The following is a 14,816-nucleotide window of genomic DNA, read 5'->3' on the forward strand; positions in this document are numbered from 1 at the left end:
CATGTAATATGTATTTTTAAATTGTCTCTCCTCAACATTTTTAATGTATTTGCCTTGCAGTAAAGAAGGTGCGCTCTATGTCCAGCAGCATTTTACAAGGAAGCCTGCTGGACTTCTGGGACTTTTCTTTCTCTTTTTCAGCCTCCCTGTCATTATTCTTCACCACCTCCAAATCTATACTGCTGCTAGTGATGAGTTGCTTTGTGGGAAGCAGGATAAAGAGAAGGGCAGGGCCTATGCAAATGATGGCCTCAGGGATGCCTGGGAGTCCCTTTTCAGCAGTACTGTTAAAATCTGCCTTGCAACCAGATTGGTCGGGTATGCTGAAAAACACCACGCCAGATTGGGCACCAGGTCTCTAGGCGCTTGGAGGACATATTGGGTCTACATCCCTAAGTTTCTGAGGTCCAAGAAATGTTCACCCTCCGCCCTAATAGAGAGGTCTTGGCCGATCGTGGCTGAGAGGGGAAGAAGGTAGCAGGGCAAGATGCTCATGGTTCTTCTCTAATAATGGACCAACTTCCTCTCTCTCCTTAACTGTGGTTCTGCCTGGCTACTGGGGCTACCAGTTGTAAGCCTGCAGCCCACGAGGAGTTGGTTTGTCCCTCTCACAAATGTAAATGGGTAAGCATTCAATTGCACACACCTGCCTGCGTCCACAGACCCTCGCGCGCACACACACTTTTGTCAACAAGCTTTTTTATGTAGTTAAGAGAATCAGGGACCCATGTTGAAATACAAAAGCAGCACACCACGTGACGGCCGTCATGTAGAGTCCAGCAGCAAATGGGAAACGTTTAACTAGCCGTGGTCCTATTACTGCAGCTCTACCGTGGAACAACTGCTGGATGAGTCCTGCTGGAGAATATTGAACCTACATTAAGTCTGAGGTAAATAAGAATACCACAGGAACATAATGAAAAAGAGACCTACAACCCTTCCGAGCCAGATAGGAGTCGAACCTACAATCTTCTGATCCGTAGTCAGACGCGTTATCCATTGCGCCACTGGCCCTATGTATTTGCGCCTATCTTGTTGTCCTTAAGAGGGCTAGAAAGCGTGTGTGTGTGTGTGTGTGTGTGTGTGAAGGCACAAGGAAACCCATCTGACCACCTGAAAGTCTGTTCTATGAGGTTTTCCTAAGTTGTACAAAGGACTTTAGGAGAAGGAAGGACCTAAAAGCTAGGCAAAATGGTCCTAGATCCAAGAAAATCTTTTAGATCAGGCTCAGTTTCTTAAATACTCTGGGTTAACATAATCAGCTCCAGGTCTGTGTGGGGCTGAGCTTGTGAACTCCTTAGTAAGTAGGCGGGTACAACAAAAGGGAGTTTAATATTACAATAGGGGTTAAAATTCAGACACCTTGTCGTAGGCTCACCTTGTCCAGGGACCCAAGCATGCTGCCTTTCCACACTCAGAGCACTTCACCTAACCTACTGTGCAGCTGTTTCGCCTTTAATATCAAAGTTCCACAGGCAGCGTGATGTCACAATGCTCCTTGTCTGTAGCCCAAACCATGAGCCTTTGCAACCCTGGCATAATCTACATACTTACGGTGTGTGAAGTCTTGGACCACGAATGCAGTCAAGAATAATGGATTGCTACTCTTCATACATTTTTGCCCATTGGCTCAGATTTGAATGCTTACTGGCCATCTGAGCATCTCTGCCAGGCCACCCTATGTCTAGAGACTGTGGATTTAGAGAGTTTATAAACATTGTCAGTTCATCAATACAGTGTGCTCGCTTTGGCAGCACATATACTAAAATTGGAACGATACAGAGAAGATTAGCATGGCCCCTGCGCAAGGATGACACGCAAATTCGTGAAGCGTTCCATATTTTTAACAGCTTTTAGGAGAGAAATCTTCTTTGTTTTCAAGACTTATTGAAATAATAAAGCAGGTTCCAGTCCTGTGTCATGTAATATGTATTTTTAAATTGTCTCTCCTCAACATTTTTAATGTATTTGCCTTGCAGTAAAGAAGGTGCGCTCTATGTCCAGCAGCATTTTACAAGGAAGCCTGCTGGACTTCTGGGACTTTTCTTTCTCTTTTTCAGCCTCCCTGTCATTATTCTTCACCACCTCCAAATCTATACTGCTGCTAGTGATGAGTTGCTTTGTGGGAAGCAGGATAAAGAGAAGGGCAGGGCCTATGCAAATGATGGCCTCAGGGATGCCTGGGAGTCCCTTTTCAGCAGTACTGTTAAAATCTGCCTTGCAACCAGATTGGTCGGGTATGCTGAAAAACACCACGCCAGATTGGGCACCAGGTCTCTAGGCGCTTGGAGGACATATTGGGTCTACATCCCTAAGTTTCTGAGGTCCAAGAAATGTTCACCCTCCGCCCTAATAGAGAGGTCTTGGCCGATCGTGGCCGATCGTGGCTGAGAGGGGAAGAAGGTAGCAGGGCAAGATGCTCATGGTTCTTCTCTAATAATGGACCAACTTCCTCTCTCTCCTTAACTGTGGTTCTGCCTGGCTACTGGGGCTACCAGTTGTAAGCCTGCAGCCCACGAGGAGTTGGTTTGTCCCTCTCACAAATGTAAATGGGTAAGCATTCAATTGCACACACCTGCCTGCGTCCACAGACCCTCGCGCGCACACACACTTTTGTCAACAAGCTTTTTTATGTAGTTAAGAGAATCAGGGACCCATGTTGAAATACAAAAGCAGCACACCACGTGACGGCCGTCATGTAGAGTCCAGCAGCAAATGGGAAACGTTTAACTAGCCGTGGTCCTATTACTGCAGCTCTACCGTGGAACAACTGCTGGATGAGTCCTGCTGGAGAATATTGAACCTACATTAAGTCTGAGGTAAATAAGAATACCACAGGAACATAATGAAAAAGAGACCTACAACCCTTCCGAGCCAGATAGGAGTCGAACCTACAATCTTCTGATCCGTAGTCAGACGCGTTATCCATTGCGCCACTGGCCCTATGTATTTGCGCCTATCTTGTTGTCCTTAAGAGGGCTAGAAAGCGTGTGTGTGTGTGTGTGTGTGTGTGTGTGTGAAGGCACAAGGAAACCCATCTGACCACCTGAAAGTCTGTTCTATGAGGTTTTCCTAAGTTGTACAAAGGACTTTAGGAGAAGGAAGGACCTAAAAGCTAGGCAAAATGGTCCTAGATCCAAGAAAATCTTTTAGATCAGGCTCAGTTTCTTAAATACTCTGGGTTAACATAATCAGCTCCAGGTCTGTGTGGGGCTGAGCTTGTGAACTCCTTAGTAAGTAGGCGGGTACAACAAAAGGGAGTTTAATATTACAATAGGGGTTAAAATTCAGACACCTTGTCGTAGGCTCACCTTGTCCAGGGACCCAAGCATGCTGCCTTTCCACACTCAGAGCACTTCACCTAACCTACTGTGCAGCTGTTTCGCCTTTAATATCAACGTTCCACAGGCAGCGTGATGTCACAATGCTCCTTGTCTGTAGCCCAAACCATGAGCCTTTGCAACCCTGGCATAATCTACATACTTACGGTGTGTGAAGTCTTGGACCATGAATGCAGTGAAGAATAATGGATTGCTACTCTTCATACATTTTTGCCCATTGGCTCAGATTTGAATGCTTACTGGCCATCTGAGCATCTCTGCCAGGCCACCCTATGTCTAGAGACTGTGGATTTAGAGAGTTTATAAACATTGTCAGTTCATCAATAAAGTGTGCTCGCTTCGGCAGCACATATACTAAAATTGGAACGATACAGAGAAGATTAGCATGGCCCCTGCGCAAGGATGACACGCAAATTCGTGAAGCGTTCCATATTTTTAACAGCTTTTAGGAGAGAAATCTTCTTTGTTTTCAAGACTTATTGAAATAATAAAGCAGGTTCCAGTCCTGTGTCATGTAATATGTATTTTTAAATTGTCTCTCCTCAACATTTTTAATGTATTTGCCTTGCAGTAAAGAAGGTGCGCTCTATGTCCAGCAGCATTTTCCAAGGAAGCCTGCTGGACTTCTGGGACTTTTCTTTCTCTTTTTCAGCCTCCCTGTCATTATTCTTCACCACCTCCAAATCTATACTGCTGCTAGTGATGAGTTGCTTTGTGGGAAGCAGGATAAAGAGAAGGGCAGGGCCTATGCAAATGATGGCCTCAGGGATGCCTGGGAGTCCCTTTTCAGCAGTACTGTTAAAATCTGCCTTGCAACCAGATTGGTCGGGTATGCTGAAAAACACCAAGCCAGATTGGGCACCAGGTCTCTAGGCGCTTGGAGGACATATTGGGTCTACATCCCTAAGTTTCTGAGGTCCAAGAAATGTTCACCCTCCGCCCTAATAGAGAGGTCTTGGCCGATCGTGGCTGATCGTGGCTGAGAGGGGAAGAAGGTAGCAGGGCAAGATGCTCATGGTTCTTCTCTAATAATGGACCAACTTCCTCTCTCTCCTTAACTGTGGTTCTGCCTGGCTACTGGGGCTACCAGTTGTAAGCCTGCAGCCCACAAGGAGTTGGTTTGTCCCTCTCACAAATGTAAATGGGTAAGCATTCAATTGCACACACCTGCCTGCGTCCACAGACCCTCGCGCGCACACACACTTTTGTCAACAAGCTTTTTTATGTAGTTAAGAGAATCAGGGACCCATGTTGAAATACAAAAGCAGCACACCACGTGACGGCCGTCATGTAGAGTCCAGCAGCAAATGGGAAACGTTTAACTAGCCGTGGTCCTATTACTGCAGCTCTACCGTGGAACAACTGCTGGATGAGTCCTGCTGGAGAATATTGAACCTACATTAAGTCTGAGGTAAATAAGAATACCACAGGAACATAATGAAAAAGAGACCTACAACCCTTCCGAGCCAGATAGGAGTCGAACCTACAATCTTCTGATCCGTAGTCAGACGCGTTATCCATTGCGCCACTGGCCCTATGTATTTGCACCTATCTTTTTGTCCTTAAGAGGGCTAGAAAGCGTGTGTGTGTGTGTGTGTGTGTGTGTGTGTGTGTGTGTGAAGGCACAAGGAAACCCATCTGACCACCTGAAAGTCTGTTCTATGAGGTTTTCCTAAGTTGTACAAAGGACTTTAGGAGAAGGAAGGACCTAAAAGCTAGGCAAAATGGTCCTAGATCCAAGAAAATCTTTTAGATCAGGCTCAGTTTCTTAAATACTCTGGGTTAACATAATCAGCTCCAGGTCTGTGTGGGGCTGAGCTTGTGAACTCCTTAGTAAGTAGGCGGGTACAACAAAAGGGAGTTTAATATTACAATAGGGGTTAAAATTCAGACACCTTGTCGTAGGCTCACCTTGTCCAGGGACCCAAGCATGCTGCCTTTCCACACTCAGAGCACTTCACCTAACCTACTGTGCAGCTGTTTCGCCTTTAATATCAAAGTTCCACAGGCAGCGTGATGTCACAATGCTCCTTGTCTGTAGCCCAAACCATGAGCCTTTGCAACCCTGGCATAATCTACATACTTACGGTGTGTGAAGTCTTGGACCACGAATGCAGTCAAGAATAATGGATTGCTACTCTTCATACATTTTTGCCCATTGGCTCAGATTTGAATGCTTACTGGCCATCTGAGCATCTCTGCCAGGCCACCCTATGTCTAGAGACTGTGGATTTAGAGAGTTTATAAACATTGTCAGTTCATCAATACAGTGTGCTCGCTTTGGCAGCACATATACTAAAATTGGAACGATACAGAGAAGATTAGCATGGCCCCTGCGCAAGGATGACACGCAAATTCGTGAAGCGTTCCATATTTTTAACAGCTTTTAGGAGAGAAATCTTCTTTGTTTTCAAGACTTATTGAAATAATAAAGCAGGTTCCAGTCCTGTGTCATGTAATATGTATTTTTAAATTGTCTCTCCTCAACATTTTTAATGTATTTGCCTTGCAGTAAAGAAGGTGCGCTCTATGTCCAGCAGCATTTTACAAGGAAGCCTGCTGGACTTCTGGGACTTTTCTTTCTCTTTTTCAGCCTCCCTGTCATTATTCTTCACCACCTCCAAATCTATACTGCTGCTAGTGATGAGTTGCTTTGTGGGAAGCAGGATAAAGAGAAGGGCAGGGCCTATGCAAATGATGGCCTCAGGGATGCCTGGGAGTCCCTTTTCAGCAGTACTGTTAAAATCTGCCTTGCAACCAGATTGGTCGGGTATGCTGAAAAACACCACGCCAGATTGGGCACCAGGTCTCTAGGCGCTTGGAGGACATATTGGGTCTACATCCCTAAGTTTCTGAGGTCCAAGAAATGTTCACCCTCCGCCCTAATAGAGAGGTCTTGGCCGATCGTGGCCGATCGTGGCTGAGAGGGGAAGAAGGTAGCAGGGCAAGATGCTCATGGTTCTTCTCTAATAATGGACCAACTTCCTCTCTCTCCTTAACTGTGGTTCTGCCTGGCTACTGGGGCTACCAGTTGTAAGCCTGCAGCCCACAAGGAGTTGGTTTGTCCCTCTCACAAATGTAAATGGGTAAGCATTCAATTGCACACACCTGCCTGCGTCCACAGACCCTCGCGCGCACACACACTTTTGTCAACAAGCTTTTTTATGTAGTTAAGAGAATCAGGGACCCATGTTGAAATACAAAAGCAGCACACCACGTGACGGCCGTCATGTAGAGTCCAGCAGCAAATGGGAAACGTTTAACTAGCCGTGGTCCTATTACTGCAGCTCTACCGTGGAACAACTGCTGGATGAGTCCTGCTGGAGAATATTGAACCTACATTAAGTCTGAGGTAAATAAGAATACCACAGGAACATAATGAAAAAGAGACCTACAACCCTTCCGAGCCAGATAGGAGTCGAACCTACAATCTTCTGATCCGTAGTCAGACGCGTTATCCATTGCGCTACTGGCCCTATGTATTTGCACCTATCTTGTTGTCCTTAAGAGGGCTAGAAAGCGTGTGTGTGTGTGTGTGTGTGTGTGAAGGCACAAGGAAACCCATCTGACCACCTGAAAGTCTGTTCTATGAGGTTTTCCTAAGTTGTACAAAGGACTTTAGGAGAAGGAAGGACCTAAAAGCTAGGCAAAATGTTCCTAGATCCAAGAAAATCTTTTAGATCAGGCTCAGTTTCTTAAATACTCTGGGTTAACATAATCAGCTCCAGGTCTGTGTGGGGCTGAGCTTGTGAACTCCTTAGTAAGTAGGCGGGTACAACAAAAGGGAGTTTAATATTACAATAGGGGTTAAAATTCAGACACCTTGTCGTAGGCTCACCTTGTCCAGGGACCCAAGCATGCTGCCTTTCCACACTCAGAGCACTTCACCTAACCTACTGTGCAGCTGTTTCGCCTTTAATATCAAAGTTCCACAGGCAGCGTGATGTCACAATGCTCCTTGTCTGTAGCCCAAACCATGAGCCTTTGCAACCCTGGCATAATCTACATACTTACGGTGTGTGAAGTCTTGGACCATGAATGCAGTGAAGAATAATGGATTGCTACTCTTCATACATTTTTGCCCATTGGCTCAGATTTGAATGCTTACTGGCCATCTGAGCATCTCTGCCAGGCCACCCTATGTCTAGAGACTGTGGATTTAGAGAGTTTATAAACATTGTCAGTTCATCAATACAGTGTGCTCGCTTCGGCAGCACATATACTAAAATTGGAACGATACAGAGAAGATTAGCATGGCCCCTGCGCAAGGATGACACGCAAATTCGTGAAGCGTTCCATATTTTTAACAGCTTTTAGGAGAGAAATCTTCTTTGTTTTCAAGACTTATTGAAATAATAAAGCAGGTTCCAGTCCTGTGTCATGTAATATGTATTTTTAAATTGTCTCTCCTCAACATTTTTAATGTATTTGCCTTGCAGTAAAGAAGGTGCGCTCTATGTCCAGCAGCATTTTACAAGGAAGCCTGCTGGACTTCTGGGACTTTTCTTTCTCTTTTTCAGCCTCCCTGTCATTATTCTTCACCACCTCCAAATCTATACTGCTGCTAGTGATGAGTTGCTTTGTGGGAAGCAGGATAAAGAGAAGGGCAGGGCCTATGCAAATGATGGCCTCAGGGATGCCTGGGAGTCCCTTTTCAGCAGTACTGTTAAAATCTGCCTTGCAACCAGATTGGTCGGGTATGCTGAAAAACACCACGCCAGATTGGGCACCAGGTCTCTAGGCGCTTGGAGGACATATTGGGTCTACATCCCTAAGTTTCTGAGGTCCAAGAAATGTTCACCCTCCGCCCTAATAGAGAGGTCTTGGCCGATCGTGGCTGAGAGGGGAAGAAGGTAGCAGGGCAAGATGCTCATGGTTCTTCTCTAATAATGGACCAACTTCCTCTCTCTCCTTAACTGTGGTTCTGCCTGGCTACTGGGGCTACCAGTTGTAAGCCTGCAGCCCACGAGGAGTTGGTTTGTCCCTCTCACAAATGTAAATGGGTAAGCATTCAATTGCACACACCTGCCTGCGTCCACAGACCCTCGCGCGCACACACACTTTTGTCAACAAGCTTTTTTATGTAGTTAAGAGAATCAGGGACCCATGTTGAAATACAAAAGCAGCACACCACGTGACGGCCGTCATGTAGAGTCCAGCAGCAAATGGGAAACGTTTAACTAGCCGTGGTCCTATTACTGCAGCTCTACCGTGGAACAACTGCTGGATGAGTCCTGCTGGAGAATATTGAACCTACATTAAGTCTGAGGTAAATAAGAATACCACAGGAACATAATGAAAAAGAGACCTACAACCCTTCCGAGCCAGATAGGAGTCGAACCTACAATCTTCTGATCCGTAGTCAGACGCGTTATCCATTGCGCCACTGGCCCTATGTATTTGCGCCTATCTTGTTGTCCTTAAGAGGGCTAGAAAGCGTGTGTGTGTGTGTGTGTGTGTGTGTGAAGGCACAAGGAAACCCATCTGACCACCTGAAAGTCTGTTCTATGAGGTTTTCCTAAGTTGTACAAAGGACTTTAGGAGAAGGAAGGACCTAAAAGCTAGGCAAAATGGTCCTAGATCCAAGAAAATCTTTTAGATCAGGCTCAGTTTCTTAAATACTCTGGGTTAACATAATCAGCTCCAGGTCTGTGTGGGGCTGAGCTTGTGAACTCCTTAGTAAGTAGGCGGGTACAACAAAAGGGAGTTTAATATTACAATAGGGGTTAAAATTCAGACACCTTGTCGTAGGCTCACCTTGTCCAGGGACCCAAGCATGCTGCCTTTCCACACTCAGAGCACTTCACCTAACCTACTGTGCAGCTGTTTCGCCTTTAATATCAAAGTTCCACAGGCAGCGTGATGTCACAATGCTCCTTGTCTGTAGCCCAAACCATGAGCCTTTGCAACCCTGGCATAATCTACATACTTACGGTGTGTGAAGTCTTGGACCACGAATGCAGTCAAGAATAATGGATTGCTACTCTTCATACATTTTTGCCCATTGGCTCAGATTTGAATGCTTACTGGCCATCTGAGCATCTCTGCCAGGCCACCCTATGTCTAGAGACTGTGGATTTAGAGAGTTTATAAACATTGTCAGTTCATCAATACAGTGTGCTCGCTTTGGCAGCACATATACTAAAATTGGAACGATACAGAGAAGATTAGCATGGCCCCTGCGCAAGGATGACACGCAAATTCGTGAAGCGTTCCATATTTTTAACAGCTTTTAGGAGAGAAATCTTCTTTGTTTTCAAGACTTATTGAAATAATAAAGCAGGTTCCAGTCCTGTGTCATGTAATATGTATTTTTAAATTGTCTCTCCTCAACATTTTTAATGTATTTGCCTTGCAGTAAAGAAGGTGCGCTCTATGTCCAGCAGCATTTTACAAGGAAGCCTGCTGGACTTCTGGGACTTTTCTTTCTCTTTTTCAGCCTCCCTGTCATTATTCTTCACCACCTCCAAATCTATACTGCTGCTAGTGATGAGTTGCTTTGTGGGAAGCAGGATAAAGAGAAGGGCAGGGCCTATGCAAATGATGGCCTCAGGGATGCCTGGGAGTCCCTTTTCAGCAGTACTGTTAAAATCTGCCTTGCAACCAGATTGGTCGGGTATGCTGAAAAACACCACGCCAGATTGGGCACCAGGTCTCTAGGCGCTTGGAGGACATATTGGGTCTACATCCCTAAGTTTCTGAGGTCCAAGAAATGTTCACCCTCCGCCCTAATAGAGAGGTCTTGGCCGATCGTGGCCGATCGTGGCTGAGAGGGGAAGAAGGTAGCAGGGCAAGATGCTCATGGTTCTTCTCTAATAATGGACCAACTTCCTCTCTCTCCTTAACTGTGGTTCTGCCTGGCTACTGGGGCTACCAGTTGTAAGCCTGCAGCCCACGAGGAGTTGGTTTGTCCCTCTCACAAATGTAAATGGGTAAGCATTCAATTGCACACACCTGCCTGCGTCCACAGACCCTCGCGCGCACACACACTTTTGTCAACAAGCTTTTTTATGTAGTTAAGAGAATCAGGGACCCATGTTGAAATACAAAAGCAGCACACCACGTGACGGCCGTCATGTAGAGTCCAGCAGCAAATGGGAAACGTTTAACTAGCCGTGGTCCTATTACTGCAGCTCTACCGTGGAACAACTGCTGGATGAGTCCTGCTGGAGAATATTGAACCTACATTAAGTCTGAGGTAAATAAGAATACCACAGGAACATAATGAAAAAGAGACCTACAACCCTTCCGAGCCAGATAGGAGTCGAACCTACAATCTTCTGATCCGTAGTCAGACGCGTTATCCATTGCGCCACTGGCCCTATGTATTTGCGCCTATCTTGTTGTCCTTAAGAGGGCTAGAAAGCGTGTGTGTGTGTGTGTGTGTGTGTGTGAAGGCACAAGGAAACCCATCTGACCACCTGAAAGTCTGTTCTATGAGGTTTTCCTAAGTTGTACAAAGGACTTTAGGAGAAGGAAGGACCTAAAAGCTAGGCAAAATGGTCCTAGATCCAAGAAAATCTTTTAGATCAGGCTCAGTTTCTTAAATACTCTGGGTTAACATAATCAGCTCCAGGTCTGTGTGGGGCTGAGCTTGTGAACTCCTTAGTAAGTAGGCGGGTACAACAAAAGGGAGTTTAATATTACAATAGGGGTTAAAATTCAGACACCTTGTCGTAGGCTCACCTTGTCCAGGGACCCAAGCATGCTGCCTTTCCACACTCAGAGCACTTCACCTAACCTACTGTGCAGCTGTTTCGCCTTTAATATCAAAGTTCCACAGGCAGCGTGATGTCACAATGCTCCTTGTCTGTAGCCCAAACCATGAGCCTTTGCAACCCTGGCATAATCTACATACTTACGGTGTGTGAAGTCTTGGACCACGAATGCAGTCAAGAATAATGGATTGCTACTCTTCATACATTTTTGCCCATTGGCTCAGATTTGAATGCTTACTGGCCATCTGAGCATCTCTGCCAGGCCACCCTATGTCTAGAGACTGTGGATTTAGAGAGTTTATAAACATTGTCAGTTCATCAATACAGTGTGCTCGCTTTGGCAGCACATATACTAAAATTGGAACGATACAGAGAAGATTAGCATGGCCCCTGCGCAAGGATGACACGCAAATTCGTGAAGCGTTCCATATTTTTAACAGCTTTTAGGAGAGAAATCTTCTTTGTTTTCAAGACTTATTGAAATAATAAAGCAGGTTCCAGTCCTGTGTCATGTAATATGTATTTTTAAATTGTCTCTCCTCAACATTTTTAATGTATTTGCCTTGCAGTAAAGAAGGTGCGCTCTATGTCCAGCAGCATTTTACAAGGAAGCCTGCTGGACTTCTGGGACTTTTCTTTCTCTTTTTCAGCCTCCCTGTCATTATTCTTCACCACCTCCAAATCTATACTGCTGCTAGTGATGAGTTGCTTTGTGGGAAGCAGGATAAAGAGAAGGGCAGGGCCTATGCAAATGATGGCCTCAGGGATGCCTGGGAGTCCCTTTTCAGCAGTACTGTTAAAATCTGCCTTGCAACCAGATTGGTCGGGTATGCTGAAAAACACCACGCCAGATTGGGCACCAGGTCTCTAGGCGCTTGGAGGACATATTGGGTCTACATCCCTAAGTTTCTGAGGTCCAAGAAATGTTCACCCTCCGCCCTAATAGAGAGGTCTTGGCCGATCGTGGCCGATCGTGGCTGAGAGGGGAAGAAGGTAGCAGGGCAAGATGCTCATGGTTCTTCTCTAATAATGGACCAACTTCCTCTCTCTCCTTAACTGTGGTTCTGCCTGGCTACTGGGGCTACCAGTTGTAAGCCTGCAGCCCACAAGGAGTTGGTTTGTCCCTCTCACAAATGTAAATGGGTAAGCATTCAATTGCACACACCTGCCTGCGTCCACAGACCCTCGCGCGCACACACACTTTTGTCAACAAGCTTTTTTATGTAGTTAAGAGAATCAGGGACCCATGTTGAAATACAAAAGCAGCACACCACGTGACGGCCGTCATGTAGAGTCCAGCAGCAAATGGGAAACGTTTAACTAGCCGTGGTCCTATTACTGCAGCTCTACCGTGGAACAACTGCTGGATGAGTCCTGCTGGAGAATATTGAACCTACATTAAGTCTGAGGTAAATAAGAATACCACAGGAACATAATGAAAAAGAGACCTACAACCCTTCCGAGCCAGATAGGAGTCGAACCTACAATCTTCTGATCCGTAGTCAGACGCGTTATCCATTGCGCCACTGGCCCTATGTATTTGCGCCTATCTTGTTGTCCTTAAGAGGGCTAGAAAGCGTGTGTGTGTGTGTGTGTGTGTGTGTGAAGGCACAAGGAAACCCATCTGACCACCTGAAAGTCTGTTCTATGAGGTTTTCCTAAGTTGTACAAAGGACTTTAGGAGAAGGAAGGACCTAAAAGCTAGGCAAAATGGTCCTAGATCCAAGAAAATCTTTTAGATCAGGCTCAGTTTCTTAAATACTCTGGGTTAACATAATCAGCTCCAGGTCTGTGTGGGGCTGAGCTTGTGAACTCCTTAGTAAGTAGGCGGGTACAACAAAAGGGAGTTTAATATTACAATAGGGGTTAAAATTCAGACACCTTGTCGTAGGCTCACCTTGTCCAGGGACCCAAGCATGCTGCCTTTCCACACTCAGAGCACTTCACCTAACCTACTGTGCAGCTGTTTCGCCTTTAATATCAAAGTTCCACAGGCAGCGTGATGTCACAATGCTCCTTGTCTGTAGCCCAAACCATGAGCCTTTGCAACCCTGGCATAATCTACATACTTACGGTGTGTGAAGTCTTGGACCACGAATGCAGTCAAGAATAATGGATTGCTACTCTTCATACATTTTTGCCCATTGGCTCAGATTTGAATGCTTACTGGCCATCTGAGCATCTCTGCCAGGCCACCCTATGTCTAGAGACTGTGGATTTAGAGAGTTTATAAACATTGTCAGTTCATCAATACAGTGTGCTCGCTTTGGCAGCACATATACTAAAATTGGAACGATACAGAGAAGATTAGCATGGCCCCTGCGCAAGGATGACACGCAAATTCGTGAAGCGTTCCATATTTTTAACAGCTTTTAGGAGAGAAATCTTCTTTGTTTTCAAGACTTATTGAAATAATAAAGCAGGTTCCAGTCCTGTGTCATGTAATATGTATTTTTAAATTGTCTCTCCTCAACATTTTTAATGTATTTGCCTTGCAGTAAAGAAGGTGCGCTCTATGTCCAGCAGCATTTTACAAGGAAGCCTGCTGGACTTCTGGGACTTTTCTTTCTCTTTTTCAGCCTCCCTGTCATTATTCTTCACCACCTCCAAATCTATACTGCTGCTAGTGATGAGTTGCTTTGTGGGAAGCAGGATAAAGAGAAGGGCAGGGCCTATGCAAATGATGGCCTCAGGGATGCCTGGGAGTCCCTTTTCAGCAGTACTGTTAAAATCTGCCTTGCAACCAGATTGGTCGGGTATGCTGAAAAACACCACGCCAGATTGGGCACCAGGTCTCTAGGCGCTTGGAGGACATATTGGGTCTACATCCCTAAGTTTCTGAGGTCCAAGAAATGTTCACCCTCCGCCCTAATAGAGAGGTCTTGGCCGATCGTGGCCGATCGTGGCTGAGAGGGGAAGAAGGTAGCAGGGCAAGATGCTCATGGTTCTTCTCTAATAATGGACCAACTTCCTCTCTCTCCTTAACTGTGGTTCTGCCTGGCTACTGGGGCTACCAGTTGTAAGCCTGCAGCCCACGAGGAGTTGGTTTGTCCCTCTCACAAATGTAAATGGGTAAGCATTCAATTGCACACACCTGCCTGCGTCCACAGACCCTCGCGCGCACACACACTTTTGTCAACAAGCTTTTTTATGTAGTTAAGAGAATCAGGGACCCATGTTGAAATACAAAAGCAGCACACCACGTGACGGCCGTCATGTAGAGTCCAGCAGCAAATGGGAAACGTTTAACTAGCCGTGGTCCTATTACTGCAGCTCTACCGTGGAACAACTGCTGGATGAGTCCTGCTGGAGAATATTGAACCTACATTAAGTCTGAGGTAAATAAGAATACCACAGGAACATAATGAAAAAGAGACCTACAACCCTTCCGAGCCAGATAGGAGTCGAACCTACAATCTTCTGACCCGTAGTCAGACGCGTTATCCATTGCGCCACTGGCCCTATGTATTTGCGCCTATCTTGTTGTCCTTAAGAGGGCTAGAAAGCGTGTGTGTGTGTGTGTGTGTGTGTGTGAAGGCACAAGGAAACCCATCTGACCACCTGAAAGTCTGTTCTATGAGGTTTTCCTAAGTTGTACAAAGGACTTTAGGAGAAGGAAGGACCTAAAAGCTAGGCAAAATGGTCCTAGATCCAAGAAAATCTTTTAGATCAGGCTCAGTTTCTTAAATACTCTGGGTTAACATAATCAGCTCCAGGTCTGTGTGGGGCTGAGCTTGTGAACTCCTTAGTAAGTAGG

General features: G+C 45.7%; 15 non-coding genes across 15 annotated transcripts; 7 read left to right on the forward strand and 8 right to left on the reverse strand.

The window, feature by feature from the left end:
* Positions 1–941: 941 nt before the first annotated feature.
* TRNAR-ACG (transfer RNA arginine (anticodon ACG)) lies at positions 942–1,014 on the reverse strand. Its single transcript has one exon. It is a non-coding gene; the product is annotated as a tRNA-Arg (tRNA).
* A 724-nt stretch (positions 1,015–1,738) lies between these two features.
* Positions 1,739–1,845, forward strand: LOC144764839 (U6 spliceosomal RNA). The gene has a single exon (XR_013596866.1). It is a non-coding gene; the product is annotated as a U6 spliceosomal RNA (small nuclear RNA).
* A 1,025-nt stretch (positions 1,846–2,870) lies between these two features.
* TRNAR-ACG (transfer RNA arginine (anticodon ACG)) lies at positions 2,871–2,943 on the reverse strand. The gene has a single exon. It is a non-coding gene; the product is annotated as a tRNA-Arg (tRNA).
* Positions 2,944–3,671: 728 nt separating this feature from the next.
* Positions 3,672–3,778, forward strand: LOC144764620 (U6 spliceosomal RNA). The gene has a single exon (XR_013596667.1). It is a non-coding gene; the product is annotated as a U6 spliceosomal RNA (small nuclear RNA).
* Positions 3,779–4,803: 1,025 nt separating this feature from the next.
* Positions 4,804–4,876, reverse strand: TRNAR-ACG (transfer RNA arginine (anticodon ACG)). Its single transcript has one exon. It is a non-coding gene; the product is annotated as a tRNA-Arg (tRNA).
* A 736-nt stretch (positions 4,877–5,612) lies between these two features.
* Positions 5,613–5,719, forward strand: LOC144764840 (U6 spliceosomal RNA). The gene has a single exon (XR_013596867.1). It is a non-coding gene; the product is annotated as a U6 spliceosomal RNA (small nuclear RNA).
* A 1,025-nt stretch (positions 5,720–6,744) lies between these two features.
* Positions 6,745–6,817, reverse strand: TRNAR-ACG (transfer RNA arginine (anticodon ACG)). Its single transcript has one exon. It is a non-coding gene; the product is annotated as a tRNA-Arg (tRNA).
* A 722-nt stretch (positions 6,818–7,539) lies between these two features.
* On the forward strand, positions 7,540–7,646 carry LOC144764621 (U6 spliceosomal RNA). Its single transcript, XR_013596668.1, has one exon. It is a non-coding gene; the product is annotated as a U6 spliceosomal RNA (small nuclear RNA).
* Positions 7,647–8,661: 1,015 nt separating this feature from the next.
* Positions 8,662–8,734, reverse strand: TRNAR-ACG (transfer RNA arginine (anticodon ACG)). The gene has a single exon. It is a non-coding gene; the product is annotated as a tRNA-Arg (tRNA).
* Positions 8,735–9,458: 724 nt separating this feature from the next.
* Positions 9,459–9,565, forward strand: LOC144764841 (U6 spliceosomal RNA). The gene has a single exon (XR_013596868.1). It is a non-coding gene; the product is annotated as a U6 spliceosomal RNA (small nuclear RNA).
* Positions 9,566–10,590: 1,025 nt separating this feature from the next.
* On the reverse strand, positions 10,591–10,663 carry TRNAR-ACG (transfer RNA arginine (anticodon ACG)). Its single transcript has one exon. It is a non-coding gene; the product is annotated as a tRNA-Arg (tRNA).
* A 724-nt stretch (positions 10,664–11,387) lies between these two features.
* On the forward strand, positions 11,388–11,494 carry LOC144764842 (U6 spliceosomal RNA). The gene has a single exon (XR_013596869.1). It is a non-coding gene; the product is annotated as a U6 spliceosomal RNA (small nuclear RNA).
* A 1,025-nt stretch (positions 11,495–12,519) lies between these two features.
* On the reverse strand, positions 12,520–12,592 carry TRNAR-ACG (transfer RNA arginine (anticodon ACG)). The gene has a single exon. It is a non-coding gene; the product is annotated as a tRNA-Arg (tRNA).
* Positions 12,593–13,316: 724 nt separating this feature from the next.
* On the forward strand, positions 13,317–13,423 carry LOC144764843 (U6 spliceosomal RNA). The gene has a single exon (XR_013596870.1). It is a non-coding gene; the product is annotated as a U6 spliceosomal RNA (small nuclear RNA).
* A 1,025-nt stretch (positions 13,424–14,448) lies between these two features.
* On the reverse strand, positions 14,449–14,521 carry TRNAR-ACG (transfer RNA arginine (anticodon ACG)). The gene has a single exon. It is a non-coding gene; the product is annotated as a tRNA-Arg (tRNA).
* Positions 14,522–14,816: the final 295 nt, after the last annotated feature.

Source organism: Lissotriton helveticus, chromosome 6, assembly GCF_964261635.1.
Source record: "Lissotriton helveticus chromosome 6, aLisHel1.1, whole genome shotgun sequence".
NCBI lineage: Eukaryota > Metazoa > Chordata > Amphibia > Caudata > Salamandridae > Lissotriton > Lissotriton helveticus.